General features: G+C 39.2%; 1 non-coding gene across 1 annotated transcript; it reads left to right on the top strand.

The window, feature by feature from the left end:
• The first annotated feature begins 17,355 nt into the window (after positions 1-17,355).
• Positions 17,356-17,427, top strand: trnap-cgg (transfer RNA proline (anticodon CGG)). Its single transcript has one exon. It is a non-coding gene; the product is annotated as a tRNA-Pro (tRNA).
• The last annotated feature ends 320 nt before the right edge of the window (positions 17,428-17,747 follow it).

Here is a 17,747-nt window from a genome sequence, read left to right as displayed (position 1 = left end):
TGTTTTTGCCCATTAATATGTAGGCTAAACCGATGCAGGCGCTCATACTTATATACGCTGCCTTGTGAAGTCACAGTCACACACACACACACACACACACACACACACACACACACACACACACACACACACACACACACACACACACACACACACACACACACACAGACAGAGTTCCTCCATCAACACATTACTTCTTTCTTTCCTTTGCTTGTCAATCATTAATCCAGTCAAGGCTAGAATTAGATTTCAGACCAGCGAGTCCTTTTTCATCTTCGTTTGTGCTATTTCACATTATTTCTGTGGATTTTTCCTATCAGTGTGTCTTTTTCTACTTCTCCAACTGGCCTTTTAACGTCCTTTTTAAAAATGAGACAGAGAGAGAGATGCTCTTTTTGTGAGGGCAGGCAACAAGAGGTAGCTTTTTAATGGCTTTGGAGTGCATTTCAGCATCATATATCTGTACGTGACTGACTCCCAAACATGTCATCGGATACTTGGAAAGATTGCTCAGCTAATTTGAAAAAATAGAAATCACAGTATACAAAATGTTAGCTATGGATAAATGCTGAAATACTTACAAGTAATGGAGAAGTCGTGAAAATGTTACAGGTTGAAATAAATGTAATGGATATTATCCAGAAAAAGTGGTAGATAAAAGGTTAAAATAGGTAAGAGTAATGGTTTAGAATGGACAAAAGCAATGGACACTGAAATAGTTGAAAGAAGTGGATAAATAATAGCACAAGGAAACATAGTTACAGTAATGAGTAAATGGTTGAAATGGTTAGTTAAAAGTAATGGATGAATGCCAGAAATGAAAGTAGCTTTAGAAATGGTTTAAATGGAAAAATAAATGTCTGAAATAGATATTAGTTAGGGATAAATGGTTGAAATAGCTTGCAAAAGTAGGCTAGTTGACCAAACCAACCTAAATACTGACAGTTCAATCATGAATAAATATACTGTAACAGTACCCACTTTTAAATGGTCAATAATGTTATATATCATCCAATTTAAAGTCAATTGAAATCCATGAAGGGGTCCCTAGTTAACTTGAAAGGGCTGTGGAAGTAGGGCTACATCAGAAACAATTGTCTGAGAACCATTATGCTGCACATCATGAACGCTATAAAGAGTAAAAGACGGGTGGGTGGAGGTTGGCACATTCATGCAGGTTTGGGTCTGAGAATCCCGATACACTAGGTACATTCTGCTGAGGCACACTGTTTGCGACAACTTCCAATTATTGCTCTTATCTCCATTTTGAGTGTGTGTATAGTTTTAGCTGGCTCATTTACATTTCACACAGGTTTTACACTCGGTGAATTTTGCAACATATTCTGATATGGAATTAGCGAGAATGGAATATTCATGGCTGAACATTTGAACACAGTACATTTAACTCAGGGATTTTCACCACTTACCTGTCAGTTGATTGACTGCCTGAATATTGATGGAAAATGGAAGTTATTTCACCCCAGTGTCCTTTATGGTCCAGTTCAGCTGATATGAGATGATGAAATTTCATATTGAAGCTTATAATGGTGACCGTGCCTATCATCATAATTGGACTTGCTCAGGGGCAAATAGTAAGAGTGTGTGGTTGTGCTGGACTGCTCCCAGGTATAAGTGTATGTAACAACTAAAAGAGCTCCACCTAAGAAATAAAGTTATCTTAATATGAAGATAATATCAAATAATCAACATTTTTCAATTCTTCCAATGTGCTCATATTCTGCTCCAGAAAATCACTTGGCAGTGTCAGTTGATAAGGGAGTTATATGACGTTTACTGGACAGTGTGTCCTGTCTAGCCACTGCTCCCAATATGATGCTTTAATTTGCTGCTAAATGAAATGAATAATTTTGCTTTGCATCTGTTCCTGATCCACTCCACAATCTACTGTACCAAAGTTTTTCCCCCACATGCTCTTATATATTTTGCAAACCAAACAGAGTCAGCCAAGTGATCAATGCACTATTCCTTTTAACTTTTTATTCACAGCATCTGCTGCTGGATTCTCTGGGCTTTTGGCAGGTCATTTAGCAGGAAAAAAATATTCAGTGTCTCAATTGCCGTCAGCTCCTGGAAGAGACTCAACATGCCTTAGTTGTATTTTTCATTCATTTTCTAAACCTACTCTCTCCCGTTCAGGGTCACATGGAGCTGGAGGCCTATCCCAGCAGGCACTGGGTGGAGGGAGGAGACATCCACGTGCCCAATCCAATACTCAGGCTCAGTTTCACACCTATGGGCAATCACTTATTATGATTATTGTATTATGGATGTGGCCAGTAATCCAAATGTATGTTGGCACAGGGCATTTGTAAAGTATTCTGGCCTGTGAAGTTTTTGTCAGTAGGCTGAAAGCTGCTTCATGTCTCTGCCCAGTCACCCTTGTAATGAAAACAAACACAGCCTCGAGGTGTTACTTATGAGACTAGATTTATACAGCAAGGTCAAACAAGGGAAGAGAAAGCAGCAGTCTATAAAAGTGATATCAGCATTCATGCTTCCTTTGGCTCATCCTTGGGTCGGTTTACAAACAACACCTTTCTAAATTCCATTTTTCATCTTCCACGAAAACACTGGCTTCTCCTCAGCTGTATTCATTACTGACTTATTTATGATTTGTTCAGGATTAATTATTTTATAGAAAAAGCTCACTGTTTTGGATCAGGCAACAAGCCTCCTGTGGCTGACTGACAGACGCATTGTTGTGATCCGCAGCCTGCCGGCACGACTCTGCATCCTGGACATCATCATCTCTGACTAATATCATCACAAACACTCATCATCTGATAACAACCCTCACCCAAAAAAAAAAAAAATGTCTGCTTGTCAAACATGCCAGACAACAAGCAGTTACTACAGCTCTTTGACTTTGATGTGAAGTGAATGGTGTTGTGTATCAGCTGGACAGTTAAATCTGTATCTTTTAGAGACAGTTAATGGCGCTGATATGAGGGATTTAGCTCTTTAGGGACAGACAGTGTTTTTTCTTCCATTTAGCTGGTATTATTTACATATTTGAGTGCCTTGCCTTACTCCTGCAATAATTGTATGCAAGCTTTTTCTAGGCATAGAAAAACCACAGTAAGAACATATCCTCGCTGGTGCTTCGTTGATCAGTGCTTTGCAGTATAACTGGTGAGTTTCTTGTTTTCTTCTTCTGGTTGAAAATGTAACTTTTTCTGTTTTTGCATTAAAAATCGAACGCAAAAAAAAAAAAAAAAAAAAAAAAGCATTTCATTTCACCAAGTCATTTAAAAGATTAAAACAAAGTGGCAGCTCTATTTGAGAAGACGTGAACATGAAGAGACAGAGCCAATTCTACATCTGACACATTACAGTGATACAGTACACATACAGTAATTAACTGTTATCATGGTGTTTCCAATCAGTGATTCTGCCCCCGCTGTAGGCGCAGGGCTATAAACACTCTTCCAGTAAAGGCTGAAGACAGCAGTTGACCTTTTGAAATGTTGATTGGAGGCGATTGAAACTGGGAAGTATATTGGCCAACAAATGCAATGATTATGACAAAGATTATGATAAAGAGGGAAAACATAATTACATGTTATTAATATAACCGCAACCATACACTTAGAGTCCACAGGAGTGAAAGTAAAAAGATACATAACAGATTAGGATCAGTATCAGATTTATTGCCAACTAGGTTTTCACATACGAGGACTTTTTTGGTGCAAGAAACACAGTAAATAGAAAAATTAGGACAAAGCAAGTTCTGCAAGTCAGGAAACATAAAAAGAAAATAGAAAAAATTTCAACTAACCACTTACAATATGGAAAAATATTATGAATATGTACAACGTGCAATATGAATCACAGTATGACATACCAATAAACAACTGGCCTGACAGTTAATCAAGCACATTAGCCTCAGGTAGCTTGTGTAATAGATTGCTTGATAAGCGGTGGACTGATCACAGAAAAACTAAATTAATGAATCAAAGATGAAAATAGGCTACAGATAATGCTCCAACAAGAGCTGACAAATGCAACAATAATGTAACAAGAACAGTTCAAATGCGCGAACTTATCGTAACTTGGTTTCGTCCCCAACCCTAAAGGTATATTCAGCCTAACTGAAATTGGGTTGCATCGCACTCATGAGGAGAAACTCCACAGATGTTCCTCTCTCTAATCTCAAACATGCACACACAGTTTGTATGTAGATAGTGACCAGCGAGTAACGTTAATAGTGTAACGAGTTCTCTGAATGAGTGATGGGATACATTGAGGACACCAAGTGTGGTGCTAGGAAAACAGAGTATTGTGTAGTTTGGACTTTTTTGCTGATTTTTGTGGTTTAGGAGAAGATAGGCTACGGTGGCTAATTTATTAAGGGTTAACCTTATTAAAAATGTAATTAGTTTTCTTTATTTTTGTTTTGTTGCTTTTCAGTTGGAGCACAGGTCAGATTTCAAGGAGCTGCTGTGGATGACCTCAGACAAATTTGAAACCCTGTAGAGTAGAGCGGGACCACCGATCGCCAGACAGGGCACCGAGATGAGGCGGGCAATTACTGCCAGAGAGGCTCTCCTTGACCCTCACATTCATGGCAACAGGTTTGTATAGAAAAGAAATGTGCAGGTTTCTCTCTTGTGTTTTCATTTTGCAGTAATATTAACATTTTTTTCCTCAGTTGAAGGTGATACACTCAGTTCCCAGGACACTACTCAGGCCATCACTGTATCTGATATAGTGAAAGACATGAAAGACCCTGCATCAGGGCTAGAAAGATGAGTGTAGTAACCAACCATTAGCATCACAACCATAGACATTATGACACACAGCAAATTCAAAAATGTAGACAAACATCAGTTAATATTGACAAACCTGAATGCATAGATGTGGTGGGCATGTTATACAGCGTGTTTCAACCATTCATTGACCGGCAGCAAGTGGGTTAGAAGTATGTGTGTGTGTGTGTGTGTGTGTGTGTGTTTGTGTATAAATAATTTGTCAATATACTTGTTTATATACTGTATATATATATATATATATATATATATATATATATATTGTGCATCTATCATTCTGCTCTCATATTTGCAGACATCAACATCCGAGGAGGAATAGCAGGCAATTGCCAAGGACTTCGCAGAGAAATGGCAATTCCCACGTTGCCACGGTGCCCTCGATGCGAAGCTTGTCTACATCCAGCCCCACAGGCCCACAAGTGGCAGCACTAGTGCAATTATAAAAAAGTTTTGGTTTTCATGATGTCAGCCGTAGATGCAAATTACAAGTTAATTTATGTTAGTGTAGGTACTCAGGGCAGGGTCTCAGATGCTGGGCTATTTGCCCATTCTGGTCTCAAGAAAGCATTGGAGCTTGATTTCCTAGATGTTCCTCTCATACCCTCTGAGAACAGATCTGATGAAGCCCTACCTCTTCAGGCAGCTGGACAACAACCAGACGATCTACAACTACCAAGTCTCACATGTGTAGGAGTGACAGTTGGATATCTAGTTGGCAGCATGTGTGAGGATGGTAGTGGACTGGGCTGTCAGAACTCTGGGTCTGGGATTTTTTTTTTTTACCTTGGTATGTATGCCTTTATTTTGTATTACCTTAGCATCAAAACAAAGGAAGTGTTAGCTGGAGCTGCCAGAAATGAAGCAAACATCTGTTGTAACTGGGTGAGCAAGTGTCTGGTGCGGTGTTTTGGTCCAGGCCTGGGAGTAGGAGAAGGAGAGAGTCAGTCTTCATCCTCTTGTTAGGTAGTGAGCTGTGGTCCTATGGCTGATGAGATAAAAACTCAAATTGTCATCAGAAGTGTTATACTGTCATGAATAGGAATATAGAAAAGATAAATAAGAAGAAAATAGAAGACTAAATTTATTGACAGGTTTCCTGTTTGAAAACACTGTAGTTGTGCCAATCAGCAATACTTGCTGAATCAAGTGACTGAATTGCCCTTGACCTGCACTGACCTGCAGCCATCTTTGCCAAATCAGCATGGCTGCAAGTGTGACTCTTTCACCTCTTACATGGTGAGTCGAGGCGTGGATTGATTGTATAGATCGCTAGCACTGCTAACAAATGCAAATATATTGCAGTCTGCCTGCTGTTCTTTGATGCACGCTGCACACTGATTCTGACGTGATTGGGAAATCTGTCTGCTTAGCTTAAAAAAAACACATCTCCAAACAGAATATTATGTGCAATAGAAAGGGAACACTCTTCAACTAACTTAGAAGTTGAAGTTGAGTGGAGTGATTGCAAGTAAAACTCATGTTAACTAGTGAAATGATTTTGTGTCAGGTAGTTGTTTACCCAATTTGTAGTCTTTATTAAAATCTACGCTAAGCTAAACAGCTACTTGCAATAGCTTCATATTTAATGTACAGAGAAGAACTATGCCGAACTATTTCTATAAGTACAACTTTTAATATGAAGATTGCTCTAATGTAAGAATAGGCTTCAGGTGGCACATTATACTGTAAACAGGCAGAGAAAAGACAGTCAGAGATACAGGTGGACACACAAACACACCCACACAAGCTGACAGAAAGACAGATGCTCAGACAGACGATTCTAGGGAGGATAAATATATCTCTCACATCCCAAGCAGATGGAGGCTGATAGGGTTTGACATGAACCCACAGCTGACATTGGCTCTGCAGGATTCTGCTCATTTGTCAGCTGCAGCCTGGCCCGGACATCACCAGCTAACCTGAGGGGTCTAGAAGGAGGACCCCCAGCCTGCAGAGAGGTGGCTACTGCTGGGCAACATCCCACCAACAGCTACTGTCTTTTCTAATCATTCCCATGGATGAGCAGACAATTGAGGAACAAATAAATAACATGTTTCAGGATAGAGATGATGGGATGAGGATGAAGAGGTTCTGTTGTTGGGGGTGAGTTCAGTTTTCTCTGAGTGGAAAGATTATTTTCAATTTGTCACCTCCTGTGTTGTACAAAAGCTTCCCAACAGTGAAAATACCTGATGCCTGAATTAAAAGCAGATGTGAAACAGTTTCTGAACATCTGGATAAATTATTTTATAGGGTAGCATTTACATAGAGAATGTTGTTTCTGTAATATGTGTCCTACTGCTTTAATTTGATTTCATCTCACTGGTTATTCTATTGCATCCACATCAATTCAACCACATGCAGAAGATGGGGACAAATTTCTCCATCACTTTACTCAAGTTCAACCTTCATCCAAGGTTTGTATGACCCACGTACACTTGACCTGAGGTTCTCATATCTCAGTGACACTTTAGCTGAAATTAAAACCTTAAAAACCAAAGGTCTCATGTGATCTGTAATAAAGTGATTCCAAGAAAATATCACTAAAATGTTATGAATCCTGTCCATTTAATACAATTTTATTTGTTTAAGCTAAAGCCCACAAAGGTTGAGGGCAATTAATTTGAAAAACAGAAATGTTTTCACTAATTATAACTTATCATGAAAGGCCATATTTATTAACCTGTTACAGCAAAGGTCAGTACGCTCTTTATTGGTGAGATGCTATTCTTTTATTTTCTATATATTTTGTATGTCCACCTTTATTTTTCGTGACAGATTCGATCCTCCTGGGCATGGATAATATTAGCCCCGCGCAAATCTGTGGAGAGATGTTCTGCCATTCTTCACAGGTGATTCTTTTAAGCTGTTCTTTGCTGGAGGGGTTTTGTTGCTCTACCTTCTGCTTTAAAATCCTCCAAATGTGTTCTACTGGATTCAGGTCAGGAGACAGACTTTGCCAAGTCATTGTTTCTTCTTCTCTTCAAACTCTTGTGTGATTTTATTTTTCAGTGTGCTCGGGATCATTATTGTCATGTTGAAAAACAAAAATTCCTCCTCTGAGTCAGTCATATTCTCATTCAGTATTTGGATATACAAACATGCATTCATAGTGTAATCTGTAAATGTTTACCTCTCCTACACTTTTTGCACTCGCGCAGCCTCATATCAGCACACACCCACCTCCATGTTTGACGGTCAGCACTATGCAGTCCCTGTGTCCTAGCCAGGTCCGCACCAAACATGCTGGGCCCCATCTGATCCAAACAAATCTATTTTGGTTTCATCTGACCGAGGAATGGGCTGCCAACATTCATCACGCCTCTTGTCACATTCTTTGTCAAAATTTAATCTTGTAGTTTTGTACCATTTTGTGAGCAATGGCTTTCTTCTTGGACTCTGTCCACAGAGGCTGATGTTATGTAATGTCTGATCAGTCTCTTAAAGCCCAAGTTCCACAGATAATCCAAGACAGAAGCACTTACCCGTCTGTTTTTTAATGCAAGGTTGCACAAATAGTGAATTGTGCATGGCATCATTTTCTGAAAAAGCCACCGTGCCCTCTGTTATTGATCGTATGCTCTTCCTATACCTCCTAACCTGCTCTTGTACTGCAAGTCTAACTATCTGGTTTCTTACTTGTTGCGTGACAGCTTTCCACATCGTCAGTGTTACTGCCAGCTCTTGCCTTAATGTTCTGTTAACTTATTGGCATGATATAATGATAGCCTACACTGGGTTTCTGCTATGACTATGTACTGTATAGTACACATATAGCCTCCACTTCCTCATTAAATAACATGCAATTGCTAAAATGGTTCAACAAAATGGTTATTTTGTTGGTCAGCCCCAAATTTTTGTATTTTGGAATCTGGATAACTTTCCTCCCAGATGGGGTGTCCAAATTTACAACTAGTCTGATGGACTACAAAATGATCGCTCGGGTGGTGGGTGTGAGCATGTTGGGATGGAGTCAAACTCCTGGCCTGAATTATTGTTTCAGTTTGTTTTGTTGTATCCTGTATCTGTGAATAGTTTTAATTCACTTTACTTTTTCTCCCCAAACAAATCTGATTAATGCGGTTTCATGGATTATCCAAAGTAACAAGGGACAACACAAAGAGATGTTGAGATTTTGGAAAGAGAAGGGAAATTCCATTCACCATTGTTACTCTGTGAGTCTATGTATACGTCTAAACTTAAATAAATAAAACCAAAAGTGCAGTATCTGCATGGCTAGATACTAGGAGTACGTGAGGAAATTGTGCAATGCAGGTGAACTGACCTCAGTTATAAGGAGAAAGGAGCTGAAGCGAAATTGAAGTTACTTTGACATACTGCACCATCCTCCCATCCCTCCCCTAAGGATTCCAATTGAGATTTACTGTAAAATCCCATTTCTGCCAAAAGAAAAGATCGTTCTATTGCAGTGATCTCTCTGTGTAAACAACAGTGTTTGCTGGTGTTTACTGAGAGGAGAGGGAGAGAAAGAGAGGGGTCATGAGGAAGTGTTTACCTGCTTCTTGAATCTGCGAGCTACTGTATGCTTTTTGGTTTTCAAAGACAGTCATCAGTACCATTGGGAGCAAGAAAGCGAATTGATCCGTGGCAGGAAATGGACTGTGCTAAATTGAAACAGTCTGAAAAAATCTCCTGTAATTATAACTGTGTTCAATTAGCCTTACCATTATTGCTGAAGGGACCGGATTCTTTGCAGTTCAAGCAAGAGAAGCTGAAGCAAGATGGTTGTTTCTGCCAGTAGATTACTCTCAGAGCAGCACATATAAAGACACTTCAGTGAAAGAGGAACAACACTAGGATAGAAATCTTTAGCCTTGAGCCTGACACTAAGTCTGTCACTGCAAAACCTGGACCTGAAAGGCTTCAGAGGTATGAAACAGTTCAAATTTCACTCCAGTAAGTGTTTCGATCAGCTGACATTGATCTTTAAGCAGTGGGCAAGAGGAACACATGTACTGCAGTACTGTATGAGCAGCGAGCAGGAAGGTGGCGAGGCTCTCCAGACAGCTGCGGGGTATTGAGGGTGTTGTGGAGCATGATATTACGGCCAACGCTACCCACTGAGAGACCTCTGAGCCGTAACGACCTGCAAGCACCACCAGTCCAGCAGCTACGACAGACAGGGCCCCTGAGCCGGAGCAAGACATAGATGAGAACAGAAGAGAGTTAGAGCTCCTGCCTGAACAGACCCAGCTTTTTATTATGAATTATGTTCACATAAGACTATTCTGCATTAGGGATTTACGCTCACTGACCGCACTTAGTCTCAATGAAGGAAAAGTAATTATGTCAACATCGGCCTTCCACACCGGAGGAGGTCGTACTCGAAGTGTCTGTTGCCATTTTACAAGGAGAACTGTCGAGCTTGTGGTCAGTCTTTCATCATCACTGGGTGTGTTGCTTCCAATTAAGGACTACATTGTGGTTGTTCCTCTTATCACACTCTGCTGAGCAGAGCAACAGTCTAATAAATGTCTCGAACAAAGTTTCCTCTGCCTCCTTTGGGTCTTCAGCAATGTGCAGATTCCTTGTTTGTTCTCATGTATAGCACTAATAAACCAAGACTGTGATGATTCCCTGACCTTAACCAAAAGGTTATTGACTGGCCAAAATTCATAGAGAAAGACTGAAAGAAAATCAGCCCAAATTGATGAAGCAAAGGCAGAGATAATATAAGCTTTTTGTCTCTAGTTAAGGTAAAGCACAAAAATCACAGCATCCAACAATTTCCATAATAAAACTAGACCCTCTTTGACTTGTAAATGACTCAGAGACTCACACAGCATTCCCCCAGTTTCTAGTTACAAACTTGTAGTCGAAGATGCAACTGAAAGCTCTGGAAAAAAGCTGATAAGTAGACTTTTAGCCAAGATATTTTGTCAAATCATTCATTAATTTCTCAGACTGGAGAAAGCTTCTTTGGAGTCACAGAAGACATTGTACTGTTCTCACGGACTTAAGAGTACTTCCAATTACTAGTAAACTTATCTTCTTGTATACAGCTGGGCAGACACTTTATGAATTAAGCCAGAATCTTAAAACTGTAATTTAAGCTGCTCTGTCCTGCTCCTTATGGTGTATGGAGAAGTTTACACTCCAGAAACCTCAGCCAAATTTGTTGTCACAAACTTTATGATAGATAGATAGATAGATAGATAGATAGATAGATAGATAGATAGATAGATAGATAGATAGATAGATAGATAGATAGATAGATAGATAGATAGATAGATAGATAGATAGATAGATAGATATTTATCCCCTGGGGGAAATTCATGACCATTTTACATGACTTTTTTTCTTTTTTTAAAAAAACAAGTTACTGTGAATTTTCTGTGTATCTGTGTATGTGCCATGCAAGAACAGGAAGCTTGATGGACAGAAACAGCAGCAGATTGAAGACGTAGACTTATTAAATGAAATAAATTCTATGTAGTTTTGGTAATTAGTCATTTCTAATAATGTTATTTCCCTTTAGCCCTTGGTAAAAACATAACTGTTTGCTTGATGTAAATACTGCCCCAGGCCACTTTCCCCTGGTAAAACGAGGGTTCTTCCTCAGAAATGTAATTTCTTTTCCTTGTTGCCCTCTCTCTTCTCTCCCATCCCTGCCATTTTCTCCACACAGCACTTGCTTGTTACAGAGGATACATCTTTCATCTGACAGATGGAGAGCTGATCTACCACACAAATGTACTGAGACAGAGAGACAATACATAGCTGAAGTAAAGTGCAAGAGGACATTTGTCCATTCAGGAGGTCCCATGTTTTAAACTTCCTTAACAGCCACATCATTTAGCAGGGAACATATTAAATCGATCAAATGGCCTTTTTTCTGTTCCCTTGATTTCATAGTTATCGACTTCCTGAAGTCTTACCCAGAATTTTCTCTGATGTGACATTTGTGTTTTTTATGTTCCCTGCATCACCCCTTCATGGTGGATCAGATGACAGAGTTAATGAAACCGCACAATGATGAAACATTGCACAACAGGATCTGTGCGGAAGGACAAAGGGATTTTTAAGCCTTGACACGGAGCTTCTACCTGTCAGATCCTTTTCAGCGATTTCTCTTCAGCCTTATCACACGACACTACTCCATCTCAATCTAGACTGACACTAATGCTCACATTTTGGCTGGATGTAAAGCACGCCACCAGAAAGCAGCTCATTTTCCACAAATTCTTGCCTCACAGCCCCGAAATGTCAAACTACCATTTGCTAATTTAGTTTCTTTATGCACATCCTGCCGCTCTTCTGTGTAGATGTGTTTCCAGACTAGCCATAGAGGAGTGAATTACTTTGCTGTAATGAGATCCCCCTCAGTAACAGGAAATGTGCATGTTTACTCACTGGACTGTTTGAAACGCCCGCAGCTGATATTCTCCTGGAGCAAATACAATGTGGAGGAGGTTAATGTTTCTCCTGACACTGCAGAATGGTGATGGAGTATTTGTCTATCAGTGACCCTGAGGTGAAATGTATGGGCCTAATGTTGTTTTAGATACATTAATGTTTATTTTTTTTTATTGTTTAATACATTAAACATGTGTTTCTCCTGTGCTATGTTTTTATCTCACAACCTCCGATATATTGGGTCAATATGGAAGCTCATTTCTGCCACGAAAATTTAAAAAAATAATATAGAAAAATAGAATAAAAATACTCATGGGAAGTCTGGGAGCCATTCAGATCAGATTTAGACTCTTTAAATGAAATGATAATAGTAATTCAAAATTATAAGGTGATATTTCATCATTTGGCATTATATATAATAGCTCATACATTTTATTTGAATAAATTGGATTTCCTGAGTATATTTCCTAATTGTTCATTCTTTTTTCTTGATGGAAATGGGTTTTCACAGCTCCACAGTAAGTGATGATGTAACAAAGTATTCCTCCCCTGTTTTACATACTCTGGCAAAAAGCTTTCAAATATATGTTCCCCCATAGCCTAAATTATGCATTCAATATTCTTTTCTAATTGTGGAATTAATTCATTAGCTGACCTGGTCAGAAAGCATCTCAGACAGTCATCTTACAACATTGTCTGCTTTCTGGGTACCTGGTGAGAGTTCATAATGTAAATTATGACTAAATTCATATTGTGCACAATGATGACAACAGTATTTTTTTTTTTATTTCATGCGTAATGTGTTCTCCAATTTTGTGCACTGAGAAATCCATTTTAATACTTTTATTTTGAATTAAATAAGCTTAATTAGATGAATGAATGAATATAAAACAGGACCAATGCAAATGTCAGTCCCCATTCTCCTGATAAACCACTGCACAGTCCCCAAAACATTGATGTAAAGTGCACTTCTTGTGGATAAAATGCATTCAATTCCATGAGATTTTGGAGCATGGCTGCAAAGATTTGATCCCATTGAGCTTGGGCATTAATGTTGGGTGATAAGGCCTGGCTCACAGGCGGCGGTCCAGTACTACATCCCCTTTATAGCGCACTATTCTCTAAAATATCATTGTCTGTATAAGAAAAAAAAACACTAGCCCTAGGAGTGAGAAGAGATTGAACGACTTGACATGAGTGAGCACATGCTGGTGTGTTAGTCTGCTTATCCATGACGCACCCTTTATCATGAATTAATGACCAAGTTGGGGAGTTATCTCCCATGCTAAAGGCTGGCATTGAGAGCCGCTGTTCTTCATTGTAATGGTGGATCATTATCTGACTGCATCATCTGTAACCAGCCAATGATAGGCAGCCTTAGCAATGCGTTTCTCAGTGAGACAAAGCAGGGGATTTTGAGGTTTTTCTTTCCATATTTCCAAACAGCCCTCTCATTAGCATAATGTCTCATTAATTCTGGCTCTGGCCTTGGTGCTGTCTAATTCTCACTTGACCCCATTTGAACTTGACTTTTTGAAGATGACTTATGATAACAGCTAATGTTGTAAATCTCCAAGAACCATATCACAGGGGGCACATTTGGGGCATCAGTGAGCTTTGCATGTTTTGCTGCAGGAGCATGTGAACGGATAGATCCCCAGGCTCACATAAAATGGCAAATACACATCATTTGGATGCATAGAGCTCTTATGGATCATGAAAACGTTCTTTATGTTACTGAGCACACAATGGAATCCTTTCACAATCCTTACAGCAGCCACAGCTCCTTCTGCTCAAAGACCCTCCTGCAGTGTGATAGAAGGGTATGAAACAGTAGCGGTGGCAGGGTCCGTTTCAGTCTGTGCAACATCTCCTGCTGGAGAGAAATTTGAATCAGATGATTTGAGTCATTTGAGCTCAGGTATACTCCTTTATTGGCCTCACCTGTCAAATTTGTTCATTTGAATTGATTGTGAAAGAGGATGTTAATTAATACTTCATAAAAGTGGATAATTTTACAACATTTTTTTATACCACTAACTGTCGATTTTTAGGTCAGTTTGCATTACTGCTCCTAAAGCTAGAGCTTTTGACCTTTTATTTTTAGCTTATTTTTATCCATTACATTTAGTTAATTTCAACTGTTTTATCCAGTAATTTTAGCAAATGGTTTCAGCTATCATCCATTCCTTTGTATTTGATGTCAAATTACATAGGGCTGCTGTGGCTCAGGAGGTAGAGTGGGTTATCAATTAACCAGAAAGTCAGTGGTTAGATCTCTAGTCACTCCAGTCCATGTGTCCAAGTGCCCTTGGGCAAGATACTGAATTACCTCTGATGGTTGTTCTGTCAGTGTATAAGTGTGTGACAGGTGAATGTGGCAAGTAGTATAAAATGGTCAATAAGACTAGATAAGCTCTATATAAGAACAGTCCATTACTTTCAGTTAAATGGCTCAACTGTTTATCAATCACTTTTAACTGTTTCTGTGTTAAGTTTTGTGAGGCATTGCAGCTGCTCTGTGTGTTAAACCCTTTAGCAATTACCTTTAGCAAATTAATTAAGTTGTTTATCCATTACTGTGACCAAATTATTTCATCTTTTATCTGGTAAGTGTAGTTAAGAATTCCACCTGTGCATGAATGGCTCAGTCTAAGCCATTTAGCCTCAGTATGCACTGCGTAGTAAACTAGTAGCTGATTCTGACGATAAATGAGATCAGATAATTTAAGATCAGCATCATGCCATTTTGTAATCCTATATTGATGTTTATTTTTCTCCACATTATTTGATCAAATTATAATTTCTATTTTTATTTCTCAAATCATTTGTGCTGCTCAACAACATTTCATGCCCTGGCAGTTGCACAAGTACCCCCTGGATGGGACTCACTGATCTTGAGGTCATGAGAAATTTAATTTGGGGATTGCTGGTCAAGGGGAACGACTGTACTTTCAGGTGTCAAAGCTCTCAGTTCAAATCATCTTTTTTTTTTTTTTTTTTTTTTAACATCTGTCTTATTGTTGTAGTAATTCTTCTGCTGCTGATAAAGGTCCTAACAGGCTCAAAATGGAAGCAGATGCACAGTGAGAACTCTCAGTCTATATGGGAAATGTATGACTGTTGGTTCACTACCTTATTCCAAGGCACTCCACCTCCTCTTCTGCCATCTTGTGTTCATTTTCAAAATCTGCTTTGAGGGGATTTGATTAAGAATAAAGCGTAGTAGCTGTTACCGGGAGTAAGTGGTGGGGATATAATGCAAAAACATGTCTGAAGCTAAGCCAATTTCCATTGTTTATTATTCTGCTCAGCTCTTCACTTCACTACTACAGCTCACTTTGAGATAAGAGACCAGATGACTGCTTATACACAGCCAAGATACCATGTTCTTTTTCACAGGTGGAATGAGGATTGTCTAGGAGCCGAGGAGATGAGCCCCGGCCTACTGCTCTACAAGATGATCACCAGTATAACCATAGTGCTTTATTTTGTCCGCAAACTGAACTTTGCAAGCTCCCAGTTTTTACAAATGCAATATTTTGTTCTACAAGGACTTTGTCAGACAAACATCCATGAGGACAAAAAGGAAGCCATATATACAGACAAAAGTGACAGCTCTGCCTTGGAGATTACACAATACAAAACAACACCCATATCAATTTGCTACTGGACTATCGGCCATATAAAGGACACACGGTTATACCCTAGCTCTGATCTATGCCTCGCCACAATTTTATTGCAGAGCTCTACAGAGCGTTCCTTGGACTTCATGACTTGGTTTCTGTCCTCAGTGCAGTGTGAGTTGTGGGACCTTATAAACAGAGTCGGGTGTCTTTGTAAACTATGTTCAATCAGTCCAATTTGACACAGGTGGACTCCAAACACACAGTCGCGTCTCAAGGATAATTAAAGCAAACAGGACGCACCTGGCGACAGTTTGGAGTGCCACGACAAAGAGTCTGAATACTTGGAAATGAGAGGGTTCAATCTGTTTTATTTTTAATATACATACAAAACTAGAAGCACATTTTTACTTTGTTATTGAGAGTTATTAAGTGTAGATTGTTAGGCAAAAATGGCCTTCCTTTTAAAATTAAATCTACAACAAAATAAAGTGTGAAAAAAGTGAAGGGATCTAAATGATCCTCTGAATCTACTGTATGTGATAACACATCTTTACTAATTTTCATGAATAAACAAATTAATAAGTGGTCCTGTTTTGTCACAAAAGGGAGGCATATCATCAAAGAGGGAATAAAGGACTGACATTTTGTATTTCTTATTTTCCTAAGAAGGGTTTTGTGTAATTCAACATTTAGAGCACGGAGTAAGTAAGTATTTAATCTATATATGAATCCAAATCCTTCATATCCAATAATCATAATCTTCTGATGGCAAGACCCGCCTGCTTGAAATTCTTGCAAAGGGTTAGAGAGACAAGAGGACTGATACCTCTCTAATGTCTGTATGCGAACTATGATGCTACAGCCAGCATTTATTTACTTTGCATAGGGGAAACAGCTAGCCTGGCTGTGACAAAGGGAAAAAAAACAAAAAAAAAACAAAACATCTAAAGCTAGCTAAACAATGGATTAAACAAGCAAGATACTGAGTGTTAATTAGTGCGCTTTAGAAGTGCTCATAGGCATATTTTAAAAGATTTGGACAGAGGCTAGCTTTTCCCTTGTTCCCAGGCTTTGTGCTTAGCTAAGCAAACTGGTTGCTGCTCACTGTACAGGCATGAGAGTGATATTAATCATCTGCTCTGACTCTCAGCAAGCGATTAAGTGCATTTCTCAAAAATTCAATCTACTCAAACTGTGTAAGTCTATAGGGAGTTGTACCAGCTAAACTCTACAGCAGTAGCATGTGCTGATTTTATGTGTTACTTTTGTGTTTTATTGGCAATAAAAGCACCAGACTTGTGAGTGTTGGCTGCATGCAGACTAAACAGTAGCTGAATTAATTAGAACATGCACAGAAAAACCCTTGTACTATATACAACAGATGTTTAATACCAGCAAAATGTTCATGGCATGAGGTCAATACCGGTTTTACGAGGTTTAACGGTCTAATTTTCATTCATGGCAAAACTGTTAAGCAAGCTTTCAAATGTGCACTATTGACCCTAACAGATGCTCCACAGAGAAAATTAGGAATTACAGAGGGAGCACCTGATATCAAGGGCTTGTTGGTCTAGGGGTATGATTCTCGCTTCGGGTGCGAGAGGTCCCGGGTTCAAATCCCGGACAAGCCCTTAAACTTAAGATCTTTGTTTGATGGACGTGGAGAGCCACAGTGTCCTCAAGGAATGTCCATGATGTTAACTTTGTTGGACTGGTCTGTGAACTTTGTCTACATGCACCTGTTAATCCCTGAATTTAATAAATAAATACAGGGCTGGATGAGAATTGCTTGGGTAGCTACTGTGTAATCTCTTGATTAATCAATAAGTGCAATACAGAGCTAAAAGGAGGCAAACAACCCCACAATGAATACTCACATTTCTCTCTTCTGGATATGTGAATATGCAACAACCAACCTAACAGGGGTCGTCAGTATTGTGTTTCCACTGCC

The sequence above is a fragment of the Seriola aureovittata genome, chromosome 6 (genome assembly GCF_021018895.1).
Source record: "Seriola aureovittata isolate HTS-2021-v1 ecotype China chromosome 6, ASM2101889v1, whole genome shotgun sequence".
NCBI lineage: Eukaryota > Metazoa > Chordata > Actinopteri > Carangiformes > Carangidae > Seriola > Seriola aureovittata.
Note: the sequence above shows the minus strand (reverse complement) of the source record. Positions and strands in the feature narration are given on the sequence as shown.